We start from the raw sequence: 21,105 nt of genomic DNA on the forward strand, positions 1-21,105 counted from the left end.
TGCCCAGTAACTGCCTTCTGTTGCAAATAATTTATAGGCAAAAATGCTGGTTTGACGTTCAGAAAATACACTGAACCAATAAATACTTAAACAATTAATTCCCAAATTAACAAATGCAATTATAAAAGAGCAGTGAGTCCAGATCTTGCCATTAAAAGGATCAGGATCTGCTCTGTTGGCCGTAGAAAGTACAGTCGGGACTATAACACAGGTTCAGAAAACAACCACTTACTATTTTTTCTATAGGAATAAGATTTGTCTCAATAAAAATGCCATTTTCAACTGAGTAGCTTTAACTGTTTATTTAAATTATTTAGATGTAATTTAATTATGCTCTTGAAAGGTCAGTTGTCATTGCTGGAACTTGGCTGTCGCGCATCGTTTCCACCAACAGATCTGATGCTGCATTTCACCACTTTCAAAAACAATGAAATAGCAATCAGGGCTCATAAAGTAGGGATTTGATAAAGATGTAATGTTTACTGTAACAGCACTGTCTCTGAGATGGGTTTTTTTACCCGTTTGTGTTCCTGTGAGGATGCACTATGTCTGAATTAGGAAAGCGTACAGCCTGAAGGAGGAGGGGAAAGCAAATGGTGCTGAGAACAAGGCACATCTCAGGAACTTTTTGTGTGGGTTGGCTGTAGCCTAGTCCCAAATATGTGCTATTTGGTGGCTGAGGTGCATTAGTTACATTTCTGGTGCTCAGCTGCTGCTCCAGAAGAATCCATTTTGCACATCCAGGGTCTGTTATACAGTATGAACCAAAGTGTGGTGTGATCAGGAGGCTGATTTCGAATGCACACTCAGGATCTCAGCTAAAAATACACTCCCCAAGCCTTCTTTCTGTGTTCCCCTCATGCAGGTAGGAAGTTTGCCCTTTTTTTGAGGCTGTAAACTGTCCTTTTTTAGAACATAAATTGTCTCTCTTTGGCAGTGAAATAATTGTAAGCTTTACTTTTCTCATAAGAGAAGATGTAGAAAGATTATCAGAAATAGATTCTCCTTTCATAAGGAATATTTGAAGTGAAAGATTGCCTTAAACAGCAAGTCCTGCTGGTTTAAACAGACCCAGTATCTCACCACTTAATCCACTTTTTGTATCTTTTTCCACCCTAATGTTTATGTTTCTGCACTTATTGAGTCTCACATTTCTGTTTCAGCAGACACTTTCCTCTCCCTATATTTTCCTTATCTCTGTCTTCCATGTGCTTGGTTTTACATCACATTAAAACAGAATACTAGTTCATAAGAGAGCTGTGGCTATATATACATATATATTTGCTACTTTTCTTTCTCATTTCTGTATTTAACTTGTATTTTTCATGTTTTAATGTTCTTTATTTTCTCATTATTATTACTTTATAATACACAAATATCTCACTCTGGATTTGAGTTTTATTTTTATAGACCCTGCACCAAGGTTTAATCTTCATAACAGGGTTTCTAATTATGTCTCTATTTTTCAGCTTGGATTTTCCCTTTTGTGAGTATACTTTTTCTCTCTTTCTCTCTCTCTCTTTTTACTGCCATCAACAACTGCTGTTCTTCTTGTGTTTTTTTCTATTTCCCCCTTTTGTGTATTTAATGTGCCTTTTTTTTTTTTTATATTTTGACTACTGTTTGTTCTCTCCATACTGAGTCCATTGAAAAAGGCCTGAAAGAAATAATAAACTGCTGCTGGCAGAAAAATCACCATGAAAACTGAACATTTCTTTAGTCTTTATATCACATTAACAGAAAGGATGTGCTGGTAGAAAAGAGCTTCATGTGCAAGGGGATAATTTATAGACATAAGCCCAAGTGATGGAAATTTGAATATTTGGAAAAATAATGGTATTAATGACAATGTTTTTGCAGTAGAGGTTTAGTATGTGGAGATTGGATAGGGTACAAAATTTGGGGAAGGATTAAGGTTGAAGATAATTTGGAGCTTCTACTTTGTCTTTCAGACTGGGCCCATCTCTCATATCTTCAGACACATTGAAAACAGCAGACAGAGTTCAGAGCTTGGAGTAATTTGAAATTGGAATATACAGGGAATTTGGAGTATGCAGAAAAGCCTGAATTCAATGTGCTGTTAGAATATGCAGTTTAGTCTTTAACATGAGTAATTCTGATTAAATTTTGTAAGGTTCATAAATTGAAGCTGCTTTGTGAGAACAAGATTTTCAGGAATCTGACCTGGGGTAATTTTTGTAATTGGATATGATTTTCAGATTTCATTGGGAGTGTTGTATTTCTGTTCCACTGAAACAGAACTTAGTGTCTGTTCAGGGCAAGAGGGGCGGGAATGACGGCCATGGGCACATGTCCAGAGGATTGGCAGAGCCAGTCTCAATCCCTTAAACCAGATCTTTGCAAACAAACAATATGTTACTACAGCCACATCATAAGTTACAGCTATAAAGAGAAATAACATGAATCCTTCCTTGATAGCAGGGTATCAACAAGAGCATTGACTCTATGGTGGGAAAAAGAACCCACAAAAAACCAAAACAACAACCAAATAGTTTACATTGATGTGATAAAAAGAATAGATAAAAAAGGGATATGTATTTATATATATAAATCAGACTGGAGCAGAGGTTTGGGAAAGGGGTTTTACCATTCGTAGGGCACCGCTAAGGTCAATTAGGGAGCAAGACTCTTTTATAAAATTAATATAAAAAGTGAAGAAAAAAATGGTAGAAATGCTTCAAGGGCTGGAGCATTTTTAGTATGGCAAAGGCAGAATCATTTTCAAATGCAACCAAAATATTTAGGAATTTGCTGCTCCCAGCACCTGGAGTGACAGTTTCCTATTGCAACATGAATTGAGCCAGCGGACTGAGCAGGGAAGCACAGAGGGAGTCCTCATTTGACATGTTAACTTGGCATAACCATGGTCTGGTCATTTTGGACTCATTAGCCCAAATAATTCACAGTGCTGAAAAACTGACAGAAGGAAAAAATGTAAACTCTTGTGACAACTCCCAAAGGGATCTTGTGGCTTAGTCTGAGACAACGTGTAAGAGCTGGATTGTTTCTGAATTAAGAGGGAGCTGCATTAAGGAAGAGGAAAAACTTTCTTAAGGAGGGAGCTGAAATGAGACAAATGTAGAACAGAAGCAAAGCACAACTTCTGGAGTGAAGTGCCATAAAAAGAAGTAGAGTCCTTGCTTTTCACACCTTGAGATTGAAAGTGACCTGTTCCTGGTGTTCTGGCTAGAAGGAAAATTCATGTGTCAGTGGAACTCAGGTTGTTGGGATCACTGGTGAGGTTGCACAGTCACAGGAGGTCAGGGCAGACCACTGATGTCCTTGAACGAGGAGAATCTATAAACGTGGGGAAAGATGATGAAGTTTGTTACTACTGATTAAGCAAATCACTCATGTGATGTAGAAAACCTTCTTGAGAAAGAGCACCTTGAGTTGCCCACGGTGTTTGTAGAGAACATATTCTAATAGTATAGAAAATGTGTGGTGACAGAAAGATTGAGAAAACCACCTCACTAGCACCCAGCTCCTCTGCTCTAAAGCTGCTCTGTGTCACCACTGTGAGCACATAGAAGAAACCAGAGGAGGCTTTTTAAGAGAGAACTGCACAGTGGTTTCAATATCCAGCCTCTGGAAATACCATTAACAGATTTATTTTTTGAAAAATGTTGTGAGTCTTGATCATGATTTAATCTTTAGGGGTTGCAATTCATGAAAAAGCCATAATTTTTGTCCTAAATTAACTTTTAATAGAGTAACAAAAACCCTGAAGGCCAAACCACTTCATCTTTAATATGTTCACATATTAACATTTTTTCCACATCCATTAAATGAAGATGTTGTTCTACCATGTAAATATCTATATTTATTTTAATAATTTACTGCCTGCATAAATATTCATAAAATTGCTTTTTAACTGTCATAAAGTTTAGGAATGTGGATGCTTGGATGTTTATGCAGAGGTTATTGGCAGGCTCTTGCGGATAAGGATTTGCTAAATGGAAAATATTAAAGATTCCCAGAATAAAGGCAATTTGCAAAAAGGCTTCAATTTAATAACTGTGTTAGTTTTAAATAAGTTTACTTTGGAAAAAGTAATTTCATTTTTCTACTGTCTACATTGTTTATTTCTTTCTCTCTAGTACTTTTTATGGCTAGCACATATAATTCTGAAGATTGCAATTCACATTGTAAATCTCCATTTAACTGGGACTCTCTTTCCTTCCATCCCTTCCTCTCTCCCTATATATACACACAAATATACGTGTATATGCATTTATTTACACACACACACATATATATACAGTGTGTGCATATAAATATACACATAAAAACTGTATTAAAAACCCCAAACATTTTCTAGGGAACGTAAACATTTTATATGCATTTCATTAATAAGGACACTGGGGGTTTGGTTGGTTTTTTTTGGTTGGCTTTTTTTGTATGATGGAATTTTTTCCAAGGCTCCTAAATTCTTTATATACCCATTTCCCATATGAGTGCTGTGGGACTTTTAATGATATTATATCCTTTCCTAAACCCCTTCTTGAAAATTCAAGTCATAGATATAGGTAATATAAATAAAAATTATAGAATCATTTAAAACTGTATTTGGAGATCTGAAGGGATCATCTAGTAACATCCACTGGAATATCATCCTCAGGTTTTCTCTAATTTATCATCCTCTTAAGATCTCATCTTTATTCCCAAAATCCTGAGAGCTCCTCATGATAATCCAAACTGAATTCAAATTGATTCATTCAAATTATTGAAGCAGATTTTACTAATTAGATAAGTTATATTTCTACAAAATATACTAGTTCTTACCTAGTTGTTTTGTGGTCCTTTTTCCTTAGCCTTTGCCTCCCTTGAGTTTTTCAGAGACTCTCTCCTTCCAGTTAGTTGGTTTTATTCTTTATCCTTTTTTTTCTTCCCTCAAAGATTAGATTGAGTGTACTCATGTTATTAACCTTCCCCTTCCTCAAACAGCCTATTTAATCTTTTGGATATTATACAGTCTAAGAAATGGTCCCTTTTCATTTTTTCTTTACTGCCTATGTAAAAAAATTCTGCCAAGGCCTTCAAAAAACTTCCTGCGCAATAGTCTATACTAAATACTAATACTAAAAATCTGTTTATGTAATTGAGGTTTCACACTCATGAATCCTGTGTTTTGAATGATTAATTTAGTCATCTGTTTACCTCTTCCTGATTTCATGATTCATGGAACGATATACAAGATATTTTACTCTTTAGTGATTACTGAGAAATGTTATGTTTGTTTTGAAGAAAGACCATTGGCCTGCCTTCATCTGAAAAAGTGAGAAATATAAGAGAGTTAAAAAACCAAGTCTGTCTGCACAGGTTTATCACTTAGTGCTTCTTCCTGAAGTCATATTCTAAGGGGGTTTTTTTGCAAAACTGAGTTTAAAACATAGCTAAAATAAGTAAATGAAAATGAAAAGTAACAACTGTGATACATCTTCCCCTCTGTGTGAGGTACTTTGGGAAAGAAAATCAAGAAATCATAGCAACTTGAGAAATCTGTGGTTGATGACTAAAAAAGCATTGAAATGGAAACCCACAAACAGTGGCTTTGTACTCCTGTTTGGAACCAACTCTGAGCTCTAGTGTTCAGTTCCTAGAAGGCTGTTAGAATAATTTTGAGCTGAGCATGTCAGTTTTCCTCCTACTTTATCCAACATTTGAAGGATGATCTACTGTGACCTGTGCAACCTAAAAGTGAAACAGTGCCTGTGCTCTTATAAATCCAATCTGTATCTGTCCAGATGAGTATGAAATAGTTGACAAAAATTTGCTCTCTTATCCCCTTAGTCAAGTGCACTGCAGTAAATTAAAGAGGGAGTTCTCACTCTACTTTTTACAGTATAAATGGGAGGAAGTAATTTGCTCTTGTAAGCAGTAAGAAGAATATGTAAGGGGTGGGGTAGGAGAAGAGCAATTGATGTCTGGAAGGAAGCATAATTATAGCGCAACTTGTCAATATTCTCAAGTAATTAACATTTTGGTTGCATCAGTAAGAGGACTTCTGGTTATTACTCATTTCCTTTTTGCTTACAAACCCTTGGATTTGTTTGCATGGAAGGAGAAATGTGCTATTAGCAGAGTAAACGGGGGGATATGTAAGTTAATGAGCAAAAGTAGGTATTGATTATTCTGCATTTCTGATGCCACAAAATTTTCCTGAATGTTTTGAGAAACCATTTCTGTTTTGCAGATTTACTTGTGTTCCCATCTGCACTTCCTAATCTTTCTTTCTCCTCTGGATTGATACAGAAATTTCTGAAGTCCTACTGCTGAATCAAACACTGAATTCTTACCAATTTGACTCGGTACATAGTCCTGTTATCTTCAGTGATCCTGAACGCTTAATTTTCTCTTGGGAAAATAATTTTGAATATTCATATACTCAATTGGGTGTTTAATTGCACATTCACTACAGATATTGAATGTATCCTTTGAAAAATCAGCCCATCTCCCATAATGAATTGCTATTTCCTGAGGGAAAGGGATGACTAGTGTTACAGGAGGTCTTCTCCTTTTAGTGCTAAGGCTTAAATTGAGTGAGACAGTTAAGTGGCTTCCATTCAAACATGGACAATGGTTGACTCATAAAGAATTCATTCTGGGGTCTTCTGAAGCTCTTGTCATATTTTAGAGGTGTGAAACCCAAGCATAATTTTCTATTTTATCAAGCCCTTAAAAATGAGCAGTGAATGCAGTCATCCAATTTACTGTCTGAGTGCTATGTCCTGATAAATGGTGCAAAGTCAAGTGAAATGGCTTTGCTGTGAGGCAGCTGTTCTCAAGCAGAGCTGAGCAAAGATATCCATTGCCTCAATTTGTACCTTGAGCCCTAAATCCACACAGCTGGTCAACTACTTGTGTGCAGGGCAATGGGAAAGACTTAACCAGTTAGTTGGTCTTTCCTTCATAAAATCTAAGCCTTTAAAATTTACTCTTCCTGCAGATGCACTGGTCACATTTCTGCTAGTGGTCTTGACACTTTTTTTTGTTGCTTATGTAGGGAATTACAGGCTGCTAATTGAGCTGGTCTTTTGCATTAGTTGAGCTTGGATTTCACAAAACAGCCATTGACAGACAAATTATCTGGGCCTTTTTCCAGCTCATGTGTTTCCAGCACATGCTGTTTGATTTCAAAAACAGCTAAGAAAGGGAAAAAGAAAGTGGAAGATCCAGGAGCTTTGAGTAGAGATGAGGAGTGAATATATAAAATCTCATCCTGCCACAACAGGTCTACCTGACTGTTGGTTCTTTGAAAGCGTCAAAGACGCTGGACTTGGTAAAGCAATGCCAGTGATCCTCAGAACTACCCACTCAAAGAGCTCTGCAAAGGAGAGGTACAGACCAGCACTGTACGTGCTGCTTATTTGGTATTTTTGAAAAACTAGCCAGAGGAAAAGGTCATCTTTCTTCAGGCAACAAGTTTTTTTTGTCTTCCCCTCATTTAGTAGTGGGTTAGAATTGTATGGTATGTTCTATATTAGTTACTGGTTTATCATTTTATTAAAAAAAACTTATGACTATTCTCTGGCATTTTATGCTGGTTTATGTCTTTTCTCCTCATTTCAGAGTACCTACTTTATAATAATCAGTTTATTTACGTATCTGGGAACTGATTTGAAAGGTATCAAAAGTCATTACTCTTGAACAAAGTATTTATATAAACCTTTATTTAGGAGAATATAGAATAAATGGTTCTGTTCCTAGAATCAAAGGTTTTTTTGATAAACCAGGATGTCACAGATTGCTCACTGAAGAATTATTTTCATGCCTTGTGGCTCATTTTAGTCATCTGCCCTTTAAAATGCAGCTAAGTTAAAACGCAGTTAAGAAAAAAGAAACGGTTCAGTAACCTGGTGGGTTCTCTGAATAGAAATAGGTTTGTAGCTGGTCCTACTTTAGGCCAGATCCAGACTTTGGTTTGATTTGCACTGATTCTGCATTGCTTTACACACTCATCTGTGAGAATTTGTTGACAAAATCAGCACTTGTGATTTATATGTGAAAATCTGAGTTCTGCCCTTTCAAATACACCTGCAGTTTGCTGTGTGATCAGAGCTTCGAGTAGAAATGTGGCCTTGCAGAGTGCTGAGAGCCAACCTTTTCATTTGCATCCATGGAACTAGAGTTTTATACTTGACGTTCTGTAGCCTGTGGAAGGTTTTTCTCATTTTCCCTTGGGTTATTTGAATTGTTCTTTTGAGATCTTCTGTAGCTGCATTTTGCGGAGCATGGATGGTTAAAATATGTAACTGCTTGTCTTCCCTGCAGAGGGAAGAGGTGGCTTTTGGCATTGTATCTTTTAATTTTCTCTTTGTTTGCATTATGCTGAGGAAGCCATAGAACAGCAAAGTCAAAATTTCACTCTTAGCAATTTTGGCCTTTTGATGGCCCATGCATGAATTTGAAAAGAAAAACACCAAGTCCATCATTACAAATATAATTGGCACCATCTTTGCAAGTACAGCAATAACTGCTTGGAATATTTTGTTTCGACTGCCAAAACATTAAACTAACCTTCTGTGCAGAAGGCAATTCTTCCACAGTGAACATATTTTCTCTTAACAGGAGAAGATTGTGCATTTCAAAATCAGAACTCAGAAATTCTAATTTTCTCTTTAGGTCGGAGTGAATAATTCACAAACAACAACACGGGTAACAAAGTTACAATTGTCTTGTTTTCTCTAGATCTAAGTAAATGGCAACTTAATTTATATGTTATCCTACTACATGCTTATGTTTTTAATTCAGTTTGGTTCTTGTGTTTGGTTTGGGGGGTTTTTCTTTGTGATTTTTTGTTTGGTTGGTTTTAGTATTGATTTTATTCTAAGTAATTTGCTGAGATCAATTAATTCTCTGTGTTTGAGGTTGGAGTTGTGATCATTCAACATGATTGATTGTTTTGATTTTTCTTTTTTTTTAAAGCACTGACTTGGATGCTTTTTGATACATATACTCAATCAAGGTTGTTGCAAACAAAAAGATTCCTGAACTTCCTTATGTTCATTGGGAGAGAAGACAAAAATTGCATGATCATAGTCACTGGAACCTTAAGTTAAAAGCGTTTGGGGCTACTTTCCTTGATTGGCTTAGGATGTCATATTTCATTATTTTTTTCAAATTTCACATCACTTGTACATTTTAGATTTCTCTAAAAATCGGGTTCTTCATTAGGTAAAAAACTGTCAACCAAACAAACCCAAACCTTCACACAGCTGCTGCTGATAGCCTTGTAATTGTAAATAATCATAGTATGTGCATGGGCTGAGATTTGTCAGTGCAGCCCCATTATTTCTAGATACAGGTAATATTTTAGAGAGAGGACGGAGTGTTTGCATTTTGTGAAGGTTGGAGGAGTGCCTGCACTGACAGCTGAACTGTTATTTATGTTTTTCCACTGTAAGTTATTATGCAGGCATCATAAGAACTCTTACCACACAGCCTCAGAAGTGACCTTGAGGTGACCTAGAGAGACCTCCCTTTCAATAAGATGGAAGCATATTTTTCAATTCTGAGTCAGTCTTGGTTTTCCTGGGAGTGGGAACTGACTGTATGGCCTTTTATATCAGTATTCAGTTTTATGTGATGGTTTTATGAAATAAAATGTCCACTGGGGAACTGACCTGACAACTCATTTCAGTCAGGCCTCCTACTGTAATCTCAGAGGAAATATGATAACATTTAATCCACTTAACCACCTGACCATGTCCCATTCCTGTTTATCATATTATAGAGAATAAGGAAAAAAAGGCATATCCACATCTGCTGGTTCAGGCCGTTCTTGGATTCTAGCCTTAAGAAATCTTTATTACAGATTAGAAATTAATTAGTTCAGAGCATCTGAGTGTGTAGAAATTACTGTCTCTCAATACCCATGTGTTCCATCTTAATTTTGAATTCCCTCCTAGCATTGCAGTTGATCAAGTAAATGTGTGATAGGCTGGATCTGCTGTTTCCAGTATCAGATAAATGTGGAGGCTTAAGCAGGTTTTATGGGCTCTTCTTGTGTCTGGCAGTGTAAGTTGTCTCCATGGAAAGGTGATGCACATGTACCTTAAAAATGAGATACAAGGAAGACATTTGGAGTGCATTAAGGAGGGGTGTGACCCAGTCTCCTCTTCCTGCCTAGGAACAGTATGTAGCACCAGTCCCATTCAAAGCACTGTGTATTTATGTTTCTTGTTTTGAAATATCTAAGAGGAGTGTAAGTGTCCTATTTGCATGGTGCTTCATGCTTGACAAAGCATCTTTAAAAGATGACTTTTGCCCAACCAACCAAAGTGGGGTTGGAAGTGTGTTACAGAGTGTGATAAAAGTACAGAAATATTCACTGCAGAGTATTTGATTTGCATTTTATTTCTTTTCAGTGACATGCAATTAATCAGAAAATAGCTATTTAGGAAAGGGTAAGATTTTAGTATTGAAAAAAATGCATCTAAAACTCTCATACAGAAATTTATTTTGCTGTGACATTTGTACATACCATATAACCTGTTTCCAAATGCCTTTTGTTTTCATTTTCATTTTTGCATGGTTTTTTTTCTGGAAAACTTGAACTTTTTGGAACTGTAAAATGAGTCTTACAAATTATTTTTTTAATAAAGTCTTAATTAAAATTCTAATTTATTCATTTATATTGTTTATAAGTAGACTTGACTGGGATGAATTTTGATGTGAGTGCCATACAGATTAACTGAAAGTTGCAAGGACAAAATCTGACATTGTCACTCAACATGCTTTATTTCTTTGAAGGTGCAGTCATTTCAGGGCATACAGAATATTCAGAAAATAAGATTTGCTTCTGACCTACCAACAGTGCAGAATTGTTCAATACTTCAGTGATAGCAATGGCAACAGGCAAAGAGTCGCCTAAATTGCCTATTTCTCCCTTTTTCTGTTCAGCAAGCAAACAGAATAAAACTTTACAGTACATTATTTAATTTTGGAAAAAATTCTATTTAAGTGAAAAAATTACCTTGATTGTTAATATGACAACATTTATTTCTCAGTAAAAAGATAAGCTTGATACAGGGAGATTTCTAACATTCTGCTCTTGCTCCAGAAGAATATAGAAACACCACCTTATCTTTAAGCACATTAAAACTCACTTTATTTAATATAAAGAACATATTTAATTGTGTTGCTTAGTATGTTTTACAGGAACAATTGCCCTTCAGCAAGAGAAGCTGTGGCTGGTGTTTATTCAGGTAAAACTTTCACATGATGATAAGGTCGTGGCCATCACATAGTGCTGTTATTGTTGAAATACTTTTACCACAAGCCCTCATGGTGAAATGCACAGACAGTCACTCACCCAGAATGATTGGCTGCTTAGTCTTCTGTCAAGAAGTTCTTATTAAACAGAAAAATCTCTCCTCCTTTTACTGTGAGAACATAACATAAGAAATGTCCGCTGTCAGCCCGATATCCTTACTTGACACGGCTCGTGCTTAGGGGAAGAGGATGGGTTACAAAGCAAGTATGAAGTAATTTTTTTTTCCCCAGTATGTCTTTCCCAAAAATGGCAATCATAGGTGTTGTGGAGAACTCTCCCTGAAGTGGAGAATATGTCTGTGCTGATTTGATAATAATAATGAATATTCCATGAATTGGTGTATTCCAGTTCTGAGCCTGTTTATACTTACCTTGTATTCTGAGGTGATGAGTTCCACCATGTAGATACTTATGATTTCTTGATATAGAATTGCACATTTGGGAAAGAATGTATTTAAAACTCTGCTAATGCTCTTCCATTATGGGGAAAAAAGAAAAGGATATAACAACCTACACAAAATATTCCACCTTCAGTCTAAATATGAACAGCCTAAAGTCACTGATGCAATTCTGATGGTACCAGCTGCATGCTAAATGCATCCCTTTAAGGATATTAGAAAGAGATAATTTTTTTCTCTTGGTCTCAAGGTTAATAGACAGTATAATAAGAATGAGTTCTTAACAGATTTGTGCTCCTTAAATAACATTCAACCAAATTTTAAACTTTTTTTTCTGAATTAAGCTAGTCAGTATCTCATGGTCAAGGTGTGTTACATGATGATTTGATTTGCCTCTGAATATATTTATAGATACTAGGAATAAAGATGTTTTTTAACTTTGCTTAAACCCTATTCTCTAATTACACTCCAAGAGGGAAGAGGGGGAAAAAAAGCAAAATGCAAAAACCAATACCCCTCCAAAACAAAGAGTGTCTTCTAGAAACTTTCAGCTATTTTGTTCCAGATAATATCTTAGATAGTAAGCCCAGAACTTAACATCAGTGACTCTGAGATTAAATTAATATAATAAGGCAGACTTCGAAGTATTAAGTTATTTTCTAATATTCAAAGATTATCTGAAGAGATGCAAACAGCTGAGCATGTTAGAGGAGGGTTTTACTGTCAGAGCTGCCTTCTTAACTTGGTATCTTCATGGAATGTCATATGAACAGATCACACTCTTCAGATATCTTGTCTGAAAGGACAGTTTAGTAAATGCTGGTGAAAACTCAAAAAGGTAAATTAGATTGTAAACCCCCTGTCATCCTGCTTTATGTATCTTAACAGAATGATTTGGCTGTACGGTGTCTCCTATTGGCATATAGACTCCTGTTGGACAAATGGTATTAATTAATTTGCTTCTCTGTTGGTCTAACTTGTGTCTACTTCTATAATTATTTAAAAATTCTAGAATTTCTTCTACTATTATTCATGTACTTTGTCTTTTTTAAAGTTGTTCTTTAGTATTTACTAGCAAAAATAATCATAACTGTATAACCGAATATGTGTATATTAAATATTTTTCATCTCCTGAGAGAATTAGGTTTGTGCTGGTTTAAAAGTTAACCAGCAGGGGGAATGAACTCAACTCAAAGGAGAGATTATAAGTCAGAATAACAATTTATTAAAATAATACAGTAAGTACAATAATACAAACAAACAATTGGTCTCAACCCACAAAAACCCAAATGTATAACCCAGTACCCTGGGGCATGAACAAAGTGGTGTTCCTTGGGCCCTGTTTGAGTCCAAAGTAAAGGGAGAGGGGAAGAACCTGCTGGTGGGAGAGCTGCTGCAGTCTGGCCAGAACTGGTGATCGCAGTCCAGTGGTGGTCTAGGTCTGGTTGAGAGCGATGAGATGCAGCCGTCCTCTGGATCCCACGAGTGGGTTGAAAAATGTTCCAAAACTCCAAGATTATATATCCTCCAGTTCAGGCAGGAATGTTCAGTGCTCCCCTCAGGGCGGGGAGTTCCACAAAGGGTGTGAGGACAGAAACATCCTCCTATCTCACAGGCCTCTTAACACCTAGTTTATAGCCTGAGGAGTCAGGCTCTATGGGCAGAGGGTGCGAATAGTCTATTGACAACAATAGTCTAGTTTCTGGGAAATGACATGGAAGGCTATAGAATACAGTTTTGGGTTACACTCACCATGATGAACTGATCTCAGCTGTCCTAACTAGGACAGGTTCATACACACAGAACCATAGAATCATTTAATGGAAAAAGACCTCTAAGATTGTTGAGTCCAACCATTCCCCCAGCACTGACAAGGCCACCTGAAGTGCCACATCTACACATCCTCTAAATCCTGCCAGGGATGGTAACTCCACCACTGTCCTGGGCAGCCAGTGCTTGATAACCCTTTTTGTGAAGAAGTTTTTTCTAATATCCAGTCTGAATCTTCCCTGATGCAACTTGAGGCAGTTGCCTCTCATCCCATCACTTGCTACTTGAAAGACCAACAAATTCAAGGTCACAAAGTCTGACTTTTGGTTTTTTACCAGTTTAAGTTTCATTGACATTGAGGGCTTGTATAAAGCTGGTGCAATTAAATGCAGGCTTAGGCATGGTGATTTCAGTAACTACCAGTTTTCTAAATGGAATGGATGGACTTTCATTTTTCATTAATAAGTGATGCAAAAGTAAGCTTGCTGTGTCACCCTGAACTGGCTTGCTTTTCACCTTTTTGACCAGTTAAGTACAAAGATTAGTCATCACTGCCAGAGAGAAGAAATCAGTGGATGAGAACAGAAATTTCTGTTCAGGTTTTTTTTTCCACTCTGTCTCACTTGCAAGAGAAAATGCTTATCTGAACTTGGAAATATTCCCTCATTTTCTATAGATTCCTATCCTGGGCTAAACACCAGGGGATATGAATGTCATCATCATTCTGTGTCAGACCATTCATTCATTGCATGGCCCTCCAGCATAACACTGTGTTGGGTTGAGCTTTCATTTGGGTTTTTAGTTCAGGGTTTTTTGGTTTGGTGTTTGTTTGGCTTTGTGTTGTGGGTTTTTTTTTTCCAGAGTAAAGTTGTGTGTTCTTTAAAGACTTTTCCTAAAAGTTCTGTCTCAAGAGAAAACAGTGGTGTAACAGAAATTGATTGATCATGAGTTTTATTGCATTTCCTCTTCATTCATCTTCTAACTGCAATCTTCTGTGTTCGGCATTTCAAAGTCAGCTCAGTGGAGTTGTAGGAGCTGTAAGTGGCGCTAAATCTTTTCAGTGGGCCCATTAGAGGGAACTGTATTTGTTTTTAACATAAAAGGTTTCAGAGGATGTTTTCTTTAGGTTTTTCCTTTCCTTGCCCAAGAAATTGTCAGAGCAAGACAAAAATCACTTTACTGTGGCTGCTGTCAATGACCTAGCTGAGGAGAAGAGTGGCAGAGCAATAGTGTTACAACCTCATCTTTCTTAACCAACCTTTGTATGACCTTGTCTTCATATTGGGGTCTTCCTTTCCTAATCACTGCGTAAGAAATCTTTATGTCAGTGAGTCAGACATATTCTTCACATTTTATATTTTTCACTCTATTTTTTAAGTCAAGGCAAGGACATAATTTTGGATTGATGTTCTGGAACTAATTGTATACTGGTGTTATTGAAGAAGAGCTGGGGGTTGTTGGTTTGGCTTCTCTTTCTTTTTCTTTTTTTTTTTCAACTACTGGTGAATGAATGACTTTGTAGTGCTTTGTGACTGCCAAACTAATACAGCTCCCTTCCCTGTTCTCATCAAGTACTTCAACCTTGGACCTCCTTCATGTAGCTCTTTCTACTATTTCATTTTGGTGAAATGGGCTATTTAGTAGGTCACAGGAGGAGGCTGAGCTCTGTTTTACTGATGTGCTGAGTGGAAAGCAGTGAAAATAAAGGACCTAGGAAGACACAAAAGCTGTACATGTTGGCTTTTTCAGCTGTTGTATCTTTTGTGTAGTTTGCCTGCAGTTTTGCTGTACCAGAGTTATACTTAAAGTGGTACTTCAGTGTATTACATATTCTGCTGTAAACCTTGTTCAATATGAAAGATGCATTCATGGTATGTTCTGTGTAGCCCAGTTCATGAATAAGTTCTTGTGGAAAAAATTCTAGTTGCTGAAATGTCAGTCATGAAAGAAAATTAAAACAAGCCTTATTTTTAATTTTGGAATTTCTAGGGGAGCTTAGGAGTGGAAATCAGTACTGATAATTTATAGAGAACTTTTATTGCTAAGGTTTGTAATAACTTCTTTAATATTTAGAGTTCTTGAAATGACTCTATGCACTGTGGCACATTCTTTACAATAATTTCTTTTATCATTCCTGTTTTGTGACTGTTTTTCTAATCAGGAAGATAAATAAGTTCTTTCTGAGTATTGATTTACTTAAAGGCATGCTAACCAAGTAGTTAAACACTGCTCTTTTCCATAAATGAAACTAAAATATTCATTAACCAATTAATAATATGCAGTTTTCCTGATTGATATATAGATATGCCCGAGGCTTACATATAGCACACTCTATATCATTATATGTTCAACTTAGAAACATAAAATAAAGCCAAATGTAAATTTAAAAATACATAACAGTGTTATACAGTCTCAAAAGAGACTGTTATATTACATTCAAGGCATTATTTTAAAAGCATGGATGCAGTGTAATAGCCCAGGAAACAGTTGAGCAGAGAATATGGTTTGGGGTTTTTTGTATTTAAAAAAATACTAAAATCTACCAGTAAGAATAATTGGATAATAAATAAGTAAATAGGCTTTGGGTTTGCTCAGGTCCAATGAAGGCAGCTGTATTTTAACAATCTAACAGTCATCCTAATGTGCAATTACTTGGGGCAGCAAATGAGCCTTAATTAAAAATCTATGACTGATTGTTATGTGGGTTTTGAGAACATCTGCTGATGCCTTGTGGATACCATGTAACATCTACACTCATGGAGCTAGAGAAGTCATAATTCTGCTTTTATCTTGGAGATAGAAGGATGGCTTGGGCTGTTTGCATTTCAACACTACTAACTTTCATTGTCAGTAGTGGAAAATATATATTCCAGGTATCCCAAGGATATCCCAAATATGGGCTACATTTTAGTTGAGAAAAGACTGTAGAGAGAATCAAAAGATTATGAGTTTACCTTGCATATGCTGCACAATGAGTGGTGTTTATGAAAGTAGGTATTTCCCTTGCTCTCTATGTACTCCCTTAGTCATACTGATTATTTAACAGGTCATTTTAGAAGCTACTTAGGTGGGGGTTTTCCACATTGTTGGCTCCATTTTTTGTGTGTACTTCAGCTTTGATTGGTGGTCTGGGGTGATCAAAGGCCTGCCTTGTGTAGGCCTACTTGGTGTGTACTCACACTGTACTTAGATTTCCCCCCCCCCCCCGAGGCTAGTATGATGCTGCCATCAGTTTTTGTTGTAAGTACAGCTTTGAATTTAACAAAAAACAAGTGTGAGGATAACTTAGTTACTTCATCAGAGGCAAGTATGCCAAAACTGAGATTTATCTAATGGTGAGTATCTGATCTGCAACTTCAGTCAAATGTGTCTGTGACCATTGATAGCTTTAAATTGACACATCTATTTAATAGCTCTTACTGTAGTGACAGGTGAAATCCCTTGAATATACTTTATTTGGGGCACTATTTACTGTGTGTAAAGCATTACCACCCATGAATGTAATCACTCATGGCAAATTTGCAGGGTGAGTGCTGCTCTTTTGAAGTGAAGGAAACCTTCCTTTCTGTAGGTTGGTGCCACAGCACTAGGTGGGGCTGGAGGCTGCAAGGGGGAAGGTTTTAGTTTCTGAACACACTTGCCTTCCTTATGGAAACCCAGTATGGATAAGTGCAAAGGAGGCAGTGGTCTGAGTGCACTCTATGAGATGGTTCAGCTTGGAAGAGATCAGAAGTGCAACCAGGTAATGTAGAGTGCAATCAAACTGAGAGAGCTTGGGTTGTTCAGCCTGGAGAAGAGAAGACTCCAGGCAGACCTTAGAGCCCTTTTCAGTACCTGAAGGGGCTCAAGAGAGCCAGAGAGGGATTTTTGTCAAGGGCATGGAGTGAAAGGACAGGGGGAATGGCTTTAAACTGACAAAAGTCAGGATTAGATTAGATATTAGGAAGAAATTCTTCACTATGAGGGTGGTGAGGCACTAGCACAGGTTGCCCAGAGAAGCTACCCCATCCCTGGAAGTGTTCAAGGCCAGGTTGGATGGGGCTTGGTCAACCTGGTCTAGCAGGGTGGACAGGGGATTTGGAACTAGATGATTAAGGTCCTTTCAAACCCAAACCAATCTGTGATACTGTGGTTGAGATGACTCCTGGCTGGGAGCTTGGGGCTTGGTTCAAGAGTGGAAAGAAGAAGAGAACTGCAGAGATCTGAAACCCCCCTGAAGTTTGGACGAGGTGCCCTAAATTGTTGTGGTAACAGTATGTCTGCTGGCACAGTGAAACTGCAGCTGCCTCACCAGAGAAAACCTTCTGTGTTTTTTGTGCCCTGCACAAGGTACAGAAGAGTGAGGTGACGGCAGGGCTTTTTGTATGAGGAGTGTCCTGTGCTGAGGACAGTGTTTGAAAATTGGATTGGCTATTTTACCTCATTTTTCCAGTGATAGGAAAACAAATTAGTAATAAATTAAAAAAAAAAAAGGGGACATTGGCAGATTTGACTCAGGCCCGTGACTGTGTTGGCTGTTTGGTGAATTTTGGATTAAAAGTTGAGTAGAATGGATAAAATACAACAAAGGGTCTAATCAGTTTATTCCTGATGATTTAGCAAGATTATAATTGTATCCTTGTGTAATTGTTTTTTGTATGATGGATGTTCAGCTCTGTTCTCTCTGTAATAGAGCCCAAACATAGACTGAAATAACCATAAACATAATCAGAAACAACAGTTTCAGTATGAACAGGGAAATGCTATTGGCTTTTTGGAGGTTGCTCATCTGGACATTCATCCAGCTTTGTGTTTTGGGGTTTTTTTTAATGTTTACTGAATATTTAATGATATTTATTATACATACAGTGCTCCTCTACATGCTTATTTAGAAATGAGTAGTATTTCCTGAAGATGTAGGAATGCAATAGCAATATGAAAGGCTTTGTATTATATACTCATCAAATAAGAAGCATTTTTTCTGGACTGTAAGCAATTCAATTATTTTGTTTCTGAAATAAATTAAGTAAAGCTTATTGAATGCAATCAGCCCTTGTTTCTAGGGAATTGTAGTTCAATTTCATTTTTAATTAGATCGAACATTGTGAATTTCTTAGCAGTGGTAAGCAAGACCTGGCAATAAAATATGTGCTCAATCTGTATTAAAAGTTGCTAAAATCTAGTGCAGGGAACTGGCAGTATATCTGGCTTATGTTTAATTGTCCAAATACCCTATTGTGAAAAATTCCATTTTTAAAAACTGCTGATGTGTAACAAATTACTTTTCTTTGATAAAACTGTATAGACAATGAGCAGGCAGCAAACATGAAAATGTACAGGACAAAATGTTCAAGTTCTTGATAAGCTTAATACCACATTTAGGACCACGATGTTAAAAATTTTGCTGCACAGAGATTTCAGGATTAAACTAAAATGGTTTTTGGTTTGGAGAGAATGGGGGGGAAGATGTCTCCAGAGGTTTTTCCTCAACTGCTGTGGTTGTCCAGGAGCCAATGCCTAGATTTCTAGTCAAAGTAGGAGACAACAAGCTGAATTGTGATCAGCATTATACATGAACACTTGGAAACTCTTGATCTAGTTTGAGTTCTGCCAATTTAAGGTGTCTCTAATGTATTCAGCACTTTATTCCTTTTGTTGGTGTGTGTTGCTCTCAGTTTTTGCAGCGTAGAAGCTGCTGCTCTGTGTATGTGTACTGTGATCCCCAGTGCTGGTCATATATTTCTCCACTTTGCTTTTTCTTTTGTTTTGTGCCTATACGCTGTCTTATCCATCTCCTGTCAATGCTGCTGAGTTTTTTTTTACAAAATGTGAGTGCTCTAGACAAGGTGACCCATCCTGTGGCTTTGGAATATAGCATAGTTCATAGGAAGTTCAAATGTGGCTCTGTCACAGGCAGCATCCCTAGCTATGGGGAATAATATCCAACAGGGAATCGCAGAATTACAGAATGGGTAAGGTTGGAAGGGACCACAATGGATCATCTGGTCCAACTTCCGTGCTCCATCAAGGCCATACTAGAGCACCTTGCACAGGCTGTGTCCAGACAGCTCTGGAATATCTCCAGTGAGGGAGACTCCACACCCTCTCTGGGCAACCTGCTCCAGTGCATGGTCACTGCACAGGAAAGTTCTTCCTCATATTCAGGTGGAATTTCCTGTGCATCTGTTTTTGCCTGTTGCCTCTTGTCCTATTTCTGGGCCTCGTGGAGCAGAGCCTTGTCCATCCTCTGACACCCTCCCTTCAGATATTTATAGACATTGACAGGTCCCCTCTCAGTCCTTTCTTCCTGAGGCTGAACAGACCCAGCTCCCTCAGCACAACATTAGAACATGTGGGACACGTTAGAACGTGTTGTGATTGTGTTTGGGGGGGTTTAATTGTTAGTTTACCTCAGAATGAAGAGGGTCAGCGCTACCTGTGGTATTGGATAACTGGTATATGATAGATGTCTGTGGGAAGGCTGAGGATGCATATTTTGTTGTATGACAGCTCAGTTGTTGCAGCTCCTGCAAGAGCACTTGTAGTGGGGCTGAAGTGTTCCAAGGACTCCTCATGGCCACATATAGTGCAGAAAGGGATTGAACTAGTATGGACATTTATTGGTGCTCCAAATTGATGGGCTAGGACTGTTGGAACCTACCCTACTTCCCTTAAAGGGCTAGGACTGTTGGAACCTACCCTACTTCCCTTTCTTCTTAAAATAGTTGCACTAAGGAAAAACAACTTCTTCTTTTACTTCTAAAAGCTGATATTCATGAACCTTCCTGAATCAGTTTTGTTGTGCTTAAAGTTTCTTACCTTTCCCTGCTGCTTTTCTTCCTGCATTCCGTAGGGTATCCAGGAAATACAAAAGGGAAATTTTCCTTATAAATAATTTTTTAGATATCAAAAGGACAAAATTCTGAAAATTTAAAATTGTGAAAGACTGTTTTAGTTTGGAAAGTGATTAATAAAAATGTCTTAAAAATCTTAAATATGCACATCAGATTCTTTCCACAAATAAATGCACTTCATGTTCTCATTCCTCTAATAGTAACTACATCAAAGTCTTAAGGTCTTGCCATGATGCAGAGAAAGTATTTAGTTTTGTATTGTTCCTATATATGTCACTGGATGCCAGGAATAGTTTGTTAAATTCCATTGCAGTATGTTTTTCACCTTCTAAGACCTTTAAGGCAATAGCCAGTCATTTATGATATCACCATGTATGCATTTATAGCTTTTTGAAGTTTTATGCAGCTTAATCCTTTTCCCAGTCCTGTTTGTTCAATATAACAATAGTGTCACTCCTTAGACAAGGACAGTGTTTGAGCTGGAAAGATGTATTTCTTTTCATCATTCCCATGTAGCAGCCATTAAATTGGCTGTGTCCTCCATCTCTTTTACAACCTTAACACAGCACCTTGAGGATTCATCAGCCCAAACCTCTTCAGACAGAGTTTTGCCACAGAATTCCTTTGAACACTGTCCCTAGATCTGTGTGATCGGAAATGTAGGAGCGTGATTAAACGTTAAGTACAGAATTAAAAAAATCAAACTGAAACCAAAGTGGACCTTTGCTGCCTTACTTGTTAAAAAATATACAATTTGGGAGAGTGGTATATAAATGAAGATATGTGTATGTCGATGGGGTTTTTTC

At 37.3% G+C, this 21,105-nt stretch overlaps 1 protein-coding gene across 1 annotated transcript in view; it reads left to right on the plus strand.

Annotated features, from left to right (window-relative positions):
* NAALADL2 (N-acetylated alpha-linked acidic dipeptidase like 2) overlaps positions 1–21,105 on the plus strand; it is a 241,426-nt gene that overhangs the window by 67,799 nt on the left and 152,522 nt on the right. The gene's annotated exons all lie outside the window — the stretch shown is intronic.

Source organism: Manacus vitellinus, unplaced genomic scaffold (assembly GCF_001715985.3).
Source record: "Manacus vitellinus isolate BGI_N305 unplaced genomic scaffold, ASM171598v3 scaffold_45_pilon, whole genome shotgun sequence".
NCBI lineage: Eukaryota > Metazoa > Chordata > Aves > Passeriformes > Pipridae > Manacus > Manacus vitellinus.